Source organism: Sinohyriopsis cumingii, chromosome 17 (assembly GCF_028554795.1).
Source record: "Sinohyriopsis cumingii isolate HCF-2022 chromosome 17, ASM2855479v2, whole genome shotgun sequence".
NCBI classification, from domain to species: domain Eukaryota; kingdom Metazoa; phylum Mollusca; class Bivalvia; order Unionida; family Unionidae; genus Sinohyriopsis; species Sinohyriopsis cumingii.
The window spans coordinates 56,106,446-56,123,824 of record NC_142977.1 but is presented as its reverse complement, the minus strand read 5'-3'; the positions used below and the strand labels follow the sequence as shown (position 1 = coordinate 56,123,824).

The following is a 17,379-nucleotide window of genomic DNA, read 5'->3' as shown; positions in this document are numbered from 1 at the left end:
GAAAGAGAGACAAAAGTCAAGATACCTAATATCGTTGTCAGGAGAAAGGACACTGGAATTCAGAGTGCCCTACGAGAAAAGAGAATAAACAAAAACAAGACGAAACAGAGAAGAGGGATTGAGAAGAAGAAGAAATTGAAGATCATGAAGAACTTGTGCCAGTAAAGAGTAAAGACATGGAAATGGAAAAATTGACAATGTGAGCCGATGCGTTGGCCCTGATGTGAAATTTCATACTACCTTCTAAAAGAGAATAGACCAGAAAGAACACGTAAGTGTCTCTTGGTCTTGACATTGTATAATAAGGATGGCGTGTTTTGTTTTCTACTCACACTTTATGAAATTGTGCCCTTTCACCTATCTCTATCCCTCTGGATCATGTTTTAGTTAGAATTGAAATGGAAGGATGTTTTCCTTCACGCACGCTCTTTAGGCATGCAAGTCGGTAAACAATAGTCAGTCTATTCCTCCATTATTTTGTGTCTTGATGTTTCCTAAATCACACACTGATGCCATAAAATAACGGGTTAAATGGGTTTTGTAGTGTTGGGAGTGGGGGTGGGGTGGGGTGGGGTGTAGGTGTTTGGCAGAGTTGGTCATTGCAGGTGAGGGCTTAGGTGCTTTCAAAAAACTTTTACTTCTTCACTCTGTGTTGATAGTATATTTGGGGTTTGTATGCGTTCGCGTACGTTTGTGTGGATAGTTTATTTGGGGTTTGTATCATCTCCCTTCTGTGTTGATAGTATATTTGGGGTTTGTATGCGTTCGCGTACGTTTGTGTGGATAGTTTATTTGGGGTTTGTATCATCTCCCTTCTGTGTTGATAGTATATTTGGGGTTTGTATGCGTTCGCGTACGTTTGTGTGGATAGTTTATTTGGGGTTTGTATCATCTCCCTTCTGTGTTGATAGTATATTTGGGGTTTGTTTTTTCCTCTTCCCTCTGTATGTGTGTGTGTGTATGTGTGTATGTGTGTGTGTGTGTGTGTGTGTGTGTGTGTGTCTGCGCGCGTACGTTGTGTGGGTGTGTGTATTGGTCTCTGTTTGTCCGTATAAAACTCACTTTATCCCTATCAGATACACTCTACCTACCTACCTGCAGTAGCGTGCATTCAGGTCAGCCACTTGCAACACTGTTGATATTTATCCCTAGTGTTCAGTACAGTGACGTCACTGACGCTGGAAATTTCGAGACTATAAATATCGACCTGGGGATTTCCACATTTTGTAGCTATACATATATATACTAGAATTCATAAACAGGAACGTCACTCAAGCTGAGGCTATAAAAAGATAGTGGGATTTTCCAAAGGAAAAACCCACAAGTTGGAGCTATAAATAGATAGTGGGATTTGATAGGAATTTCAGCTGATTATAGATACATAGGTATTTATCCACGATCGTCACAGAAGTTGATATTGTAAGTAGTTACTAATTTTATCTATTTTATAGTGTGTGTGTTTATGTGTGTGTGTGTGAGCATGTGTGTGTGTGTGTGAGTATGTGTGTGTGTGTGTGAGTATGTCGGCGCGCGTACGTTGTGTGTGTGTGTGTGTGTTTGTGTGTTTGTGTGTGTGTCTGCGCGCGTACGTTGTGTGTGTCTATTGGTCTCTGTTTGTCCGTATAAAACTCACTTTATCCCTATCAGATACACTCTACCTACCTACCTACAGTAGCGCGTATTCAGGTCAGCCACTTGCAACACTGTTGCCATTTATCCCCTAGTGTTCAGTATAGTGACGTCACTGACGCTGGAAATTTCGAGACTATAAATATCGACTTGGGGATTTCCACATTTTGTAGCTATACATATATACTAGAATTCATAAACAGGAACGTCACTCAAGCTGAGGCTATAAAAAGATAGTGGGATTTTCCAAAGGAAAAACCCACAAGTTGGAGCTATAAATAGATAGTGGGATTTCATAGGAATTTCAACTGATTATAGATACATAGGTATTTATTCACGATCGTCACAGAAGTTGATATTGTAAGTAGTTATTAATTTTATCCATTTTAGTCTAAACCATTGTAACTTAATTTTCGGGGATATGTTTATTTTCCTTTAAATTCTGGGACAATTTCGTCATTTTAGCGTTACTTTTAGTCACATCCATTTTGTCGTTGAGCATTTCCTTGATTATAGCTATTTATAGCATCATTACAATTATGCAAATTTTTGAACACCCCAGCAAGATTTCAGGTCTTGGTAATGCTTTATATATAAATCTCACGCTTGTACTAGTGTATGTATGTTTCTGTCTCTGTTGTGTTTGACCCTCTACCATCATTGTCCCTAGACAATCCCACCATGTTCAATTCCCCTTGACGCTATACAGACCCACCATGTTCAATTTCCATATGTTAAATTCCCCTAGTCCCTAGATAGACCCACACTCTATTCCCATGTTCAATTTCCCTTGACTCGATAAAGTCCCACCCTGTTTAAATTCCTTTGACGCTATACAGTCCCAATTCCCATGTTCAATTCCTCTTGAGGCTATATCGTCCCACGATTTTTCTCTATGTTAAATTCCCATTGAGGCTATATGTTCCCACGATTTTTCTCCATGTTAAATTTCCATTGAGGCTATATGTTCCCAAGGGGGTCTGTAATGCTAATTCCCATTGAGGCTATAGGATCCCCCTTCACTACTTACAGATCGTTGAGCATTAAGATCGTTAAACATGCAGATCTTTAAACATCCAGATCGTAAACCACCTAGATCATTAAAAATAACCAATACTGAAGACAGTGTATTCATTCACAATGGAATGTGCAAAAAAAAAAGATGATGATGAAGATGATCATCATGATGATGACAATAAAGCGTCATCATCGTCGTCGTTGAGGATATCACCATAATCGTAATCAAACTTAGCAGGTTGAGTTGCAAAGAATTTAGAGCTCTTGTTGATCTTAATATTTTTGGATATAATTTGGACTACAGCATAAATATATGCATTATCATTAAGTTTAAAATGTTTCGAGATGCAGCCGTTTTAAGCTCACGACTTTATTCCCTCTGTAACGCTAGCTACGTATAACTTTGACTACGTCCCTGTGGCAGTATTTCTATGTGTCACTCATATCGTGCGCCTGTTGCTACATTCCCCTGTATGAAGGCACCAGTTCTCTAGAACGTATTCAGTTATTTGTGTAAATGGCCTTAAATAAACAAGACATGTTTACTACTTCCCATTCAGTTTTAATAATTTCGGTATCGTGAATGTTTTCGAGACAAGGAAATCTAAATCAAAGTGTTATGTTTTTTGTCTTTGCTACAGTGGTATAATCTGTGACTTCAATAGAATGGTTATTTTCTCAGCAATTTCTTTATTTGATTATTGTACAAATAATATACATGTAAGTTTTATTCCAACAAGTTTTAATATGAAATTTTCATTATTTTCTTGAAATTCACACCAGATATCTGTCAATCAAACTGCCAAAACTTGCTAGCATGTCTTTCTCAGCAGGAAATTAAGATAGGAGATCTGAGACAGACGACCAGAGATGACTGACCTTAGGCAAGAAAAGCTCGTTGCCATTGTATGAGATTTCTGTCAAATGGGAGGGAATTAAAATCTCAGCCTCTCATTATCTACCTTTTGTTTAGTAATAAGATACTCTAGCATGACCAGGGGCCCCGCCTGGCCGAGTGGTCTAAAGCGCTCTCCGTTACGGATCACTGCCATCTCACCTCTGTCTGCGTGGGTTCGAGTCTAGGATTCGGCTAATGTGGGTATGTGAGAAAGCTTGCCAGTAGCTTCTCGTGGGTCGGTGGTTCTTCCTGGGGGTTTCGCGGGTTCTTCGTTGACCATTAATACTGGCCACCATGCATAGCTTATCGTGTGCTGAAAAATGGCGTTAAACCCTACAACAACTTTAGCATGACCAAATAATGACTAAGCATTCTACTATACTGCATTACTGACCCACTATTGTCAGCACGTGAACGTTAGGTCTTACTGAACAGTTTATCTGGTGAATTTTCATCCAACAATGACCAATTACAGAAAAATGAGAATAATTTTACACTGAAGATACAAATAAAAACAAACTAATGATTTTTGTAGAAAGCATACATGTGAGATTTTGATTGCAGTAATCAGGTTAATTCCTGATGCAAATGGTGGTTTTTATACTGAACCAACACTGCCACCAACCCCTAAATTTTGCATTCATTTTTGACAAGAAATAGCTATTTTGAATATTCTCCTGTGACAAAGCAGCTAAAAGAATCAGTATGTGCCTTATGCATGAATAAAGTTCACTAGTACTATAACATATTAGCATACTTTTCATCACCCCTCAACCATCTAGATTTTTAGATATTTACCTCTGTAGCAGACACATATAAATACGTAAGGCAAGTCGGCAGCTCATATGCAGCCCAAGTTACGCATTTGATCTCCAATGCTCATCTAAATGTGACAGGCAGTCACCAACAAGCCAACCTATTTTCAAGCCTAACTCAAAGTAAATCTAAACCACATTATAGATTTAGCTTATGTGTGAATTTATAAACGCTAGGCTTGTGATAATTAGGTTCATGCCTTCTACCTTAAAAATTAGGGGTGTGTCAAAATACGAAACTATCCAGTGAGACCTTAGGAGCAAAAATCTGCAGAAAAGAAAGTCGCCATTGTATTTCCCCCCAACTAGTAAATGTGTGTGTGTGTGTGTGTGTGTGTGTGTGTGTGTGTGTGTGTGATTTGGATTTTTAACGTAGCTTTAACAATTTTTCAGTCATATCGATACGATGTCTGCAGTGTGGCAGTTTATAGTGATGTCTAGCACTGGGGCATGAAGCAGCAGACATGTAGCATGATGTTCCACCTAGTCACATTATCGTGACACCAGGCCAACCAGTCTTAACACTAAGCTCTTAATGCTGAGCGCCAAGCGAGGCAGCTGTTAGTACCATATTCGAACCCACGACCTCCCGCATCCGAGGAGGACGCTCTAACCACTAGGCCACCGGAGCGGTAACCAGTAAATAAGTGTTGTGAAAATGCATTGGTCACCCTCAGCACGCAATGTCTAGTTTTCTTAGTGAAAACCAACTAGACCATGAACATAAAACTTATAGAAAATTAAATTGTCTACTTTTGCTCGAACGTTTGTTCTGTATCTCATTAGATAATGAAGTCATGCCAGTTTTCAGTAATCATTTTTATAGCGTTGATATGCGACATTTAAACAAGATGAATACACAGCAAGTCCTGGCAATATCCATACTAACGTTATCAGCGGAATTCGATGAACCAAAATTTTCAATAGGAATTTTCGGATGACGAAAATTCTTTCAAATTTAGAGACAGACGGAGAATGCGAGAAAGAAATTATGAGATAGATACAGCTGTTATATGGAAGATACTTGCCATAACCCCATGACCCCTGATTTTAACGTTAAGCTGTTTTTGACCGTATCAACTGTAGCAGCGCGTATACAGAGAGCCGTTGCATTAATTGTGTGACATTAACCTCTCCTGGAATCAACCTTCTTTGTGTATGTCGTCCTTTAAGTGTCCGTACGCGTCTGTTGTGTGGTGATCAGCCAGTCTAATCGGACACTTATTATGTTTTATTTTGTATATCTTGGGCCAAATTTGCAATTAAAGCTAGGATTTGTAGCAGGAGTTGTGGGAAGCTGCTAATTTCTATTTCATCTACATTATAGATCCTATAATTGTATTTGTTTTTCTCATTCTCTACAGAAATGGAATAAATTTGGTTTATCACAAAATTGAATCGTCATTGCTGATTTTGACTCATCGGATTCCGCTGAAGCCTTTGCTAGGGATCTTACATGTAAAAGTTGTCTTTTCCTTGTTTGCATTTCGCAATCAAAGTAATGTGGGGTGATTGGAATTTGGTATGGCTTTAATAGAAAATGTAATTTTATACAAGACTGATAAAGACGGAGTTCTGTCATTAACCAGCTAGGAAGAATACAACGGATTTGTCAAGTATTATCATTAACCAACTAGGAAGAATACAATGGAGTTGTCAAGTACTGTCATTAACCAGTTAGGAAGAGTACACCGGAATTGTCATATATTAGCATTCTAGTCGGCTCAAGAAAGAACTTTCGCATAATGGCACTACGGTCAAATCAGAGGATAAATAAGGAGTTTTTATGGACTGTCACAAAAAAGGGAATGAAGACGGATATATCATGTAACAGTATTTAGTTTGCAGTTTTCTACCCGAACCGTAACAGACACATCACAATACTGTAAAAGATTCGCATGTTGATTTAATGTAGATCATGTACATAAATTGCAACCTTCATCTTAGTCATTCATTACTGTCTTATTATTTGTTTGTATAGGATTATTTTTAAAAGTCTTTCCCATAATCTATTCCAGAATACGTTGTGTTGAAATAAAACATCTTGATACTTACATGGATATGTTCCACGTTGCTTCTCTCAGTGTTAAATCTACAACTGATCCTGTCTTCCGTCCAGCATGCTTATCTTATATTCAGCGATAAAAGTTCATAGTGGTGTCTTCTCATGTGACATAACGTGACTCTACCTCACTCTATGCAGAATGTATAATGGGGATAAATTATACAGGTCATGAAGGAGTTATTTATTATTTTCCTCTGGAAGTATCCTGTTTTGAATATGTTTACACATACTTTGAAATGGCGATTATTCAATTTATTTCGCTTGACTATCGATCAATATTCCTTCCAAGCATTTGATATACCACTCCAGAAGATACGTGCGCCAGAAAGATTAAGACGATGCCATTTTGTTGTTGTTGAGTTTAATTATAGTGGCGTGCGCACAATTGTGCATGTGCCACTTTTTTCTGACTGCACCGCAGCCTGCTAGTTGTTCCTGGGGAAGGGGATGGTGCCACCTCCCCCAGGCTTTTATGGATTCAAGGAACCCTGATAGTTTGGCCTCAATCTGTGGGTCCATAAAGGTCCCTACAGTTAAATGGTTGGCTGTCATTAGTGGGAAGGAGAGCTCGGAAACGGTCCTGCTTGCTTTACATCGCTGGTTTCTTGTTGCATTTGCCTGGTGTTTCTTGCGTTTCTTTTTTTTTTCTTTTTGTTTTCCTCGATTTTTTTTTTCTTCAAAATGTTCTAAAAGGAGGGGGGATGTTCTATGCTGTTTATAGAGGTTCTTAGTAGATATCATGTATGAAGAGAGATTTTCAAGGTTATTATGGTATTACTAGTCGAGGTGTTTCGGGTGTTTCCTACCTTATGTTATTTATAAGTTTTTAGATATTACCTCTTTAAGTTATTTATTAACTGATGTTTTTAGAGATTGAATGTTATTTATACTTTATTTAGACGATGCCATCCATGTTGTGTGATAGAGCGTGAACAGATATGACGTCACAACGAAGCGCCACATATTGAAAAATAATTGTACTACCCTGTTCTGGAAATGACGAGACCCGACGTTTTCTTTTTTTGATCCAGTTAGTACCCAGCTGCAACCGAAAAAGTCCATAGCGATCGATAATTTTCGTCTGGAAATTTTATCATGATAACTAAAGTGCAGATCACTCAACAGTCAGGAATGAACAGTCTCTTGTAATAATATTTTAGCATCAAAGTTTGGAATAACAAAACTATTTTATTTGAGATCAAGCAACACTCCTATACGACGAAGTTGACGTACACTATTATGTAGGTCATGCGTGCATTATAGGGCTGTGTTTAGTTTAATTTTATAATGTTATTAAAGAACAATATTTAAATACAAATTATATTTGTCAGCTAATGGTAAAACTTTTTCACAAATGTACAACTTATATTTCTGTTATCTTTTTAAAATATTTTACATTACTGTTACATATTTATGTGCTGGCGTGTGGTGTTTTACTGACCAAAATTCTCAATGTGCATCAGTGATAATATATTAATAAAAAAATATACTATTTAGTGTTGCAAAAGGTATATTCACATCTAAAGAGAATCCCCACCACTTCCCAGTCTAAAGGGAGACCCACAAATAAATTTCGAAACCTGTTTCAAACTTTAAGTAAAATTACAGAATCCTTAACTTAGTTACGTATTTACTGAATCATTTTGACCAACGTTCAGAGTAAATACATTCAATCAGGACATGATGCATTTGTTTGCCATCTCGTGTTCCATAGTGAGAATAATAATAATAATAATAATAATAATAATAATAATAATAATAACAACAACAACAACAATAATAATAATAATAATAATAATAATAATAATAATAATAATAATAATTAGTATAATAATAATAATAATAATAATAATAATAATAATAATAATAATTATTATAATAATAATAATAATAATAATAATAATAATAATAATTATTAGTATAATAATAATAATAATAATAATAATAATAATAATTAGTATAATAATAATAATAATAATAATAATAATAATAATAATAATAATTAGCATAGTAATAATAATAACAATAATAATAATAATAATAATAATAATAATAATAATAATAATAATAATAATTAGTAGTAGTATTATAATTATAATAATAATAATAATAATAATAATAATAATAATAATAATAATTAGTAGAATAATAATGATAATAATAATAATAATAATAATAATAATAATAATAATAATAGAAATAATAATTAGTAGTATAATAATAATAATAATAATAATAATAATAATAATAATAATAATTTTGTGCTATGGTTTGTGTTTAGTTAGTGCCTGTCTGAGAGGCAGCATGGAAGGTATTCAAGGTACATGTTTGTGAAATCCTTTCATGGAGTACATCAGTGGTTACTCATAATTTGATTGTTTTTGCACTGTCCATTCGAAAGCGTTACGGTTCCACCCTTACTTTGCAACTCTCTGTTTATATACTATTTTATAACAGTGACATTGTTGCCTAGATTCTACGTTATTTGAAGTTAGAATGGGAATACGTAGATAAGAGATAAGTTATTTGCAAGTGAAGATAAGCCATATTTTGACCTATTGTACTACACGAGTACCTTGACCTATTTAAGTTTTCTTTTTAAAGATTCAATGTACTGTTGTTGTGCAGAATATGTATGGTGTGTATGGAAGTGGGTGTACACAGAAAGATTATTAGCTTGTTATTCTCGTGCCTTCCTGAAGAAAAATACCAGATTTATTGATTCTTCTTAACTCTCCGCATATAATTAACTTTATTTTAAACATTTGACTGAGATAAGTACTGGATTATTCAATCTGGACGTGACAACATTTGCGTATGTATACATATGCATATATATATATATATATATATATATATATATATATATATATATATATATATATATATATATATATATATATATAATGAAATAATATGATTTTATAATGTCTAGCTTAAGAGAGAGAGAGAGAGAGAGAGAGAGAGAGAGAGAGAGAGAATATTCAAAGGATATGCACCAAGGTGCTGGCGCTCTACGGCAAAGAAGATGAATCTTATCACGTATGAAAATATTTTTTTTTATTTAAGAGTGTAATAAAAGGTTCATTTAGTATTTTTTTAAATATAAGCTTTTGATCTGACACTAAGAGAAAATAACGTACGATCATGAGTGGAAATGGCTTTCTCATAAAGACAAGTAGGGATAAAATTTCCATCAAAATCTGTATTTGACAAGTATTCTCTTATTACATTAACCCGTTATAAATTCCACAATATCAAAATATTTAGTATCCGTAAACTTAATACTGCAAAAGGGTGCTTATGCTGCATGCGAACTTTGGTTTGCGTATAAATCTAAGAACAATAAACGTTGGATCTCTAAGGGAAGCAACTCATCATAGTGAAACTAACTCATGAAGATTTTAGAAATCATGCATTATCGTTAAAGACAATGTAAGAGAGTTACAGAGTTAGCATAGATAAATACGTAAATAAAATAGTACAAATTAATATATCTGAAATAATTTTATAACTTTAAGAATCAAAACAGTTTTCTTTTATAAACAATGCGAACAGCTTTATTTATGCATTTATTTCTAGTATATGAGTCATTTTCACGCGAAAATCTTTATGCAAGGCCATACCATAAGCTCGATATCTCTGATATCGCTCTACCTGGTATTAAATTAAAGAAATTATGGCTCTCCAACGAGAGAGAAAAGTAATCAAAGTAGATCATTTATCATGAATAAGAAACACACTATGAAACAGTATTGTTGTTACTTAAAGTATACATCAACCTAACGTCTGTCCTGATAGAAAGACACACTCACACGCAAGAACATTCTTGCTGCTTACATGAATAAAATGTTTCAATCTTCGCTGTTGGGCCCTTAAAAATCATCAAATTTATTAACCACCATGGTTTAAAAATATGCTGGTTTGTGTGTGTGGGGAGTGATCTGGATTTTGAACGTAGCTTAAATATTTTTAACATTTTTCAATGATTTCTGCAGTGTGTCAGTTTATAGTGATGTCTAGCATTGAGGCCCATGTCCCACCTAGTCACGTTATCCTAACACTAGGACAATCAGTCCCAATACTAACCTCTTAACGCTGAGCGCCTTGTGAGGCAAATGTTAGCACCATTTTTATAAGTTTTTGGTTCGAACTTCCGACCTCCCGCATCTGAGGCGGACGCTCTAACCACTAAGCCACAGGACGCACATTTGGGTACAGAGGAGGGGTGAAGAACACAGACACTTCAGAGGGGGTGGGGCTGATTTCTCTTTAAAACAAGATTGTTAACTAAATATTTAGAAAATTCCGTATTTAACGAGGGCCAGACGAAGATAAGGACAGGGGAGGACGTAAGAAACAAAAGCAATGAAAAATCAAGAATGTACACTAACCCCATATATCCAGGTAGGTGTCCTGTATCTACGTACGTTATAAAAACAAACGTCCCGGTGATTATGTGACCTGACCATACATTATTGCCCAGGTAACCCATGGGATGCACCTATGCAAAATGAGCAATGGATTTTTGCCGGCACCAGTTGGGTCAAGAAATTCAAATACCTTAATGGAAGAAAAAAAAAGGTTGTGAGAACAAACTTGCCCACATAGACTAAAATGCGAGAAATGTTTATGCTAGAAACTAACAGAAAATACTGATCCAGACACAGGCTATGCACATCGCTGGCTACAATAATGATAATAATAATCTCGCAAGAGCTACCGCAAAGCATGCAACAACCAGAAATGTGTTATGTCGGACCTGCGTTCTTAAAATTTTGTCAAACACTATTAATCCGCCCCAATTGCACCAAATATAATAACACATTATGCAAATGAAGCGCCTGCACCTACCAGTCAGAGGTTTTCATTCAGTGGTCCACGCTCTATTCCACAGGAACATTTCCATGTAACGTACCACTGCACTAGTAGCAGCAACACTTGTTATATTTCCAAGGCTGAAAATATACAATTCCAAGAAAATCATGCATTAGAGATATCTTTACAGTCAATACACATATCTTTAGAGCTTTGTATGTGTATCGTACCAATGGCTATCATCAAACTTTTTCCAAATTAGAACTGATGACAGTTATAAGTTATCAGTAGTATAGTGGGACGATATAGGGTCTATGGAAATCGCAGTCAACAATGTGTCGCGGCACTATGGGGACTATGGGACTTTAACATGGGTGGGTCTATATGGGGTCAAGGCGAATTTAACATAAGGAATGAATTGTGCCTGTATAGGGTCAATATGAATGGAACAGGAGTGAATTCACGGTACTGGACACTGGCAGCAATGTTGCAAGTGGCTGACCTCAATCGGGACCAAATAGCGGGGGAAAAACCTAAAACGATTGGCGGAAACGGGACTGGTGGGACATATGCATATATAACAAATACAACATACAACATACAGATATAGATTGATGAACATCAATCTATCACACAAACAACTATACAACCGACTAAAAATTTTGTTTTAGGCAAGAAAGCAAATTTTTTCTAGGCATATGAGTGGCCCTGAAAAGCAGCAGACAGGAAAATAGGTCTAGGAGAGAAGGAGGACAGTGAAAGTCATACGGTAACTGTACTCTTAGATATTTCAGCAGAGTTAAGGATTCTGAAACAAATATATCAGACTTCTTTATTACGACCCAAGAGAAAAAGACCTTCCCGAACCAAACAACCCAACCCTGTTATTACGCCTGAGATATCACCCCAGTCCAGATGTAGGCCTTGGCCGTGGCAAAGGCTTAAGGCAATTAAAGCGGATTACGTCACGTTCCTGTGTTTGTTTTTAAACAAACACCCAAAGGCCCTTTTCAGGGCTACCCACCTATCTCGAAAAGAGATAGCATTCATTTTGCCAAAATCAATTAAAATTCAAAATACATTTTTTTTTTGCCCCATGATGTACGTGTGTGAATGCGTGAATGTAGATCCTCCTCTTCGTCCTCACTTTCTCCTCTCTTCTTTTCTTCTCTTTTTTCTCTTTCTGGATGTGTCTGGGGTCATCCTTTCGGGAGGGTACCTCTTCTTCCTGTTCTGATTCCCTTTCTTCCTCTTGTTCCTGTTGCTTATTAGAGCATTCTGAAGACCAATGTCCTTTCTCTTGACAATGATAACAGGTATTTTGACTTTTGTCTCTTCTGACACCTGTCTTGCTTTTATGACGGTCTGGACGTTCTGTAGCCCAATGCCCATTCTTCTTACAGACATAGCAAGTATCTTGACTTTTATCTCGAAAGGAGGGGGAGTAGTCCGTCGGCATGTCTGAAGAAAACTTTCGTATGACACCTCGCAAAGCTCTGATTAGAAGTTCGATCTGTGTAGGCTCTTCCTTCGTTCTGGTCGTTTTGAGAGTGAAATGAATACTGAAAGGGAAGACACTGATCTTTATGTAGGGAAGACACTGGTCTGACATGGATATAGGGACCCATGGCGTTTAAGACGTAGTCATTTGACTTTTTGCAGTCAATATGAAACGATCGCATCATGTCGTGGAGAAAGGAGAAGAAAGTAAGAGACATAAACATGATTTATCATCTCGCACAGTAGCCGAAGTTTTGGCTCAGATTCATGCCAACGATTTTGAAGATGACGTGAGTGAGCCAGAATCCAGAGCCAGAGAGTCTACACCCAACCAATGTTCACCACCATCTGTAAACCCTGAAAAATATTACCACATTTGAGAGACGGAAAGGCGCTCCTCTAGAAAATATAGAAACACAGCCTACACGTATACGGTGAAGTTTAAAGATTTCAAGTCCTACGTACCGTTGGAAAAAGCAGAAGAGTTCAATACCGAGGTGTGGGATTCTTTGTTAACCACACTGAAACGGCAATATGAAGCCAAAGAACACGATCGCTTGAGACTTTCCATTCATCACGACGGTTTGAAGTTCCTCGTTTGGATCGAGTTTAGCAGCCCGTCAGAACTGTCACGTTCCAAAATCATTGACAAGGTTCAACAAGTGCAACAATCCAACGACAAGTTTCACATCACCGACGGAAAAGCGACACTGTCCATGGCCCATGTGTCTCTCCTCAAAGGGACCAAACAACGCAGACAAGTGTTATTGGTGAACGAACTTCGTAGCATCAAGCGTAGCCTCGTTTAAATTAACAACACTTATGACCAAATGTGTTTAGCCCATGTCATCGTTGTGGGACGAACGTATGCCGACAAGAACCAACGGCAGAATGGAAAAGAGCCTGGGAGAAAATTCTACAATCGGACCGAGCCAAACAACGAAGGGAAGCAGAACTCTTGTTACAGCAAGCGGGGCAAACCAAAAACACACCCTGTGGCATTCCAGAAATGCCCAAATTGAAAGACGTCTTGGCTCCACGCTACACTTTGAAAGTGCACCCTCAAGAAGCGTGTGGAGCTTTGTTATTTCGAGGCAAAAATTTCAAAGACGGAATGGAATATACATTCACGTCTATCAAGTCTATCATCACGATGAACATTTCGATGCCATTAACCGTATCTCAGGATTCCTGGGATATAGTTATTACTGCAAGAAATGTGACTATGGCCATAACAATCGAGACCAACACAAGCATTGTAGATCGAAATGTGAGGATTGTTTGGCCTCTCAACCCTGTCTTGACGAAGGAGAAAAACGAGTGCATTGCCCTGCTTTTCAGCGCATTTTTGTCAACCCTGCCTGTTACCAACAACATTTGAAGACGCAAGGTTCACAGCAGAAAAGTGCTTGTCAACTCCTGAGATTTTGCCCTACTTGTGGACAAGGCATACGTATCAATAATGCTAAGGCATACATATGTTCAGGAAAGAAACGATGTCACATTTGTCACCAAATCGTGGACTTGGAACACGAATGTTATTTTCAAAAATACCATTCCAAACAAGAGGAGGAAGATGACCAGAAGAAAGGCAATTTCACCTTTTTCGATTTCGAATGCATGCAAGAGACCGTCATTCACATCCTAATTTCTGTGTGGCTCATCAAACTTGCGCGTAGTGCATCCAAGACCCTATCATTAGTCATTGCCCTTACTGTAGCAAGATCCATGAAGGACGTTAAAAAATATTTCGGGGATCGAACACGCTCTCCGATTTAGCCCAGTGGATCTTAAACCATAGCGACGAGACTGAGATTGTCATTGCCAAGTCACATTGCCAATTTTTCGGGATACGATAGACCGTTCTTTTGAGATCCTATACGGAACAAAGTACCTAACGTTCTAAAGTAACTTTGACAGGAGTCAAAATCATTTCCATGTAAGTGGGACAAGTGCAGTTTAAAGATTCGACGAGTTATTTGGCCATGGCTTTGAGTCGAATGCCTAAAACGTTTGGAATGACAGAAATGGCCAAATGCTATTTTCCGCACTTTTCAGTACCGAAGCCAATCAACACGCAGTTCTACCCCATTTGCCTGAGGCTCACTACTATTACCCCGACAACATGCGTACAGAACAACGAGAAGCTTTATACGCTTGGTACCAGACTCACACCTCGGACCCCTTCGACTTTCAGGAAGAAATGTTAAAGTATTGTCGTTCCGATGTGGACATTTTACGGCGTTGCTGTGGAATAATTTCGAGAATTATTCATGGAACACGGGGGTGTCGATCCTTTGAAAGAAGCCTGTACCATTGCCAAAGCGTGTTCCTTAGTGTATCGCCAACGATTCATGCCCAAAAACTTATTGGCTGTCATCAGCCCTAAAACGACGAACTTTGTTAAACGTCAATACTCGGTCAAAGCCCTGCGATGGCTACATTACTTGTGCGACAAGGAAGATAAATGGATTCAACATGCTCGCAACGGAGGAGGCGAAAAGACCATCGGAAGGTATTCGGTGGAAGGCTGTGACTTAGAAAACCCCAAGATCGTGTACGAGTTTAACGGATGCTTATTTCACGGATGTCCCCTCTCTTACCCTCAACGTGACACAAAAAATCAGTTTTTACAACAGACCATGGTAGAATTGTCCCAGGCCATTTGTCGGCGGCGATTGAAGTTAGAACAGCAAGGATACCAAATGGTGGAAATGTGGGAAGACGAGTACGATCACCGTTTGAAAACCGATCCCGAGATTAAACGCATTGTCAAAAGTTACAAGCTGGTGGACCCTCTGAACCCGTGGGACAGTTTGTACGGAGGACGGACAAATGCCACCTGTTTGCTGTACCAAGCCGACGGGGAGAAAGGAGAAGAAATCAAATACTTGGACGTGTGTTCGCTGTATCATTACGTGTGAAAATATTGTCATATTACAGCAGGGCATCCGCTATTGCTGACGGAACACATCGACCTGGACAACATTTGACAATACGAAAGATTGATCAAGTGCAAAGTCTTGCCTCCCACGGACTTGTAGCATCCCGTTTTACCTCGCCATTGCCAAGGAAAACGGATGTTTACCTTGTGCCGTACTTGTGCCGAAATGTGCAATCAAGATCAGCCTTGTTAGCACACCCAGGAAAAACGCACCTTGATGGGAACGTGGGTCAGTGTGAAATTGTTTCAATCTCTGGACCTGGGATACCAATTGTTAGAAGTGTACGAAATTTACCACTTTCCTAAGATAGAAAAATACCACAAGGTAACCAAACTCAAAATTTCACTTCGCAGAAAATGTGGATACCTTTAAGAAACTGAAACAAGAAGACAGCGGATATTCTTCCAGGTGCCACATTCCTGAAGACCAAATACAATTAAAAGAGAAATACTGGGAGCAGGAAGGCATCACTTTAGACCAAGTGGAGAAAAACGAAGGAAGGCGATCGTTTGCCAAAGTGATGTTAAATTGCTGGTGGGGTAAAATAGCACAACGACCGTGTTTCCCCAAGACGGAGTATTTGACAGAACCTTACCGCTACTTCCAGATGATTCACGATAAAACCAAATGCATGAAACACATGGACGTCACCCTGACATCGAAGGAGACCGTTTAGGAGCCTGGACAGACGAACAGACCGACGACAAGACTCTAAGTTTTGTTAGTAGCGGTCCCAAAAATTACGGCTGAGAATACCAGGACAAACAAGGAGAAGTGCGCACCGAGTGTAAAGTGAAAGGATTGACTCGAAATTATCGCACCAGTCGAGTAGTGAACCTTGGCGTACTGAAAGAAGCCTTGCAGTCTGGACAGGATGGAAACTTTAAAGAGTACGCTTACCCACACACCAACCAAATAGCCAGTCGGCCTTTGGAAAATGTGTATCAAATCGTGTACCAGAAGCAAGTGCACCGTCCCAACCACGTCACTTTACCGTACGGACTCGTAGATATTGGTCAGCATATAAAAAAGTACAACGTCTAAGACCGATTGTTCATTGTAGCTACCAAGACCAAGCGAGAAAGATGTTGTGCCTTGCGATGAAAGCGATGTCGTACGCTGTGACCTTAGCGATACAGTACCACACCAAAGGAACTTTTCTATGACTAATACTACTATCACTAAAGTGATGATGTTGGTGTCAAACCTGACGGATGCTAAAGCGGTGACAGTCGTTACAGAACACCATATCACTTTAATGGATTTCATTGTCATTGTCATCCTCCACGTGAAACCATGCAGCTACCACCCTACTGATGTCATCCAAAACTGAGAAAACTTCTGCGGATTTTACCCTACCCTCATCGATATGAACCTGTGAAAGACGAATATTCGTTCCCTGTGCATTTGCCTGAATACTGCGACTTTGAAAGTCGATTACAAACGTTCAAAGACCATGGATCATATATCTGGGAGGACCTACCCACGAAGAATTAGCAAGAGCCGGATTTATCTACTTGCGTAAAGGGGATAAAGTCAAGTGCTTCAGTTGCGGTGTGTCACTTCACTAGTGGGAACAGAAAGATTCGGTTTACCTGGAACATGCTCGATTGTCTCCTCATTGTCACCACCTACCTTTAGTGGGACTCTGATCATTGAAGTGGTATACCATGTCGTTTAAGATACCAGCTT

General features: G+C 38.2%; 1 protein-coding gene across 1 annotated transcript in view; it reads right to left on the bottom strand.

The window, feature by feature from the left end:
• Window positions 1-6,499, bottom strand: part of LOC149778807 (uncharacterized) — a 70,321-nt gene extending 63,822 nt beyond the window's left edge. The window contains exon 1 of the mRNA XM_089938526.1: window positions 6,415-6,499. The gene's annotated coding sequence lies outside the window, so the exon portion shown is untranslated. The remainder of the gene's footprint in view (window positions 1-6,414) is intronic.
• Between the last annotated feature and the right edge of the window lie 10,880 nt (window positions 6,500-17,379).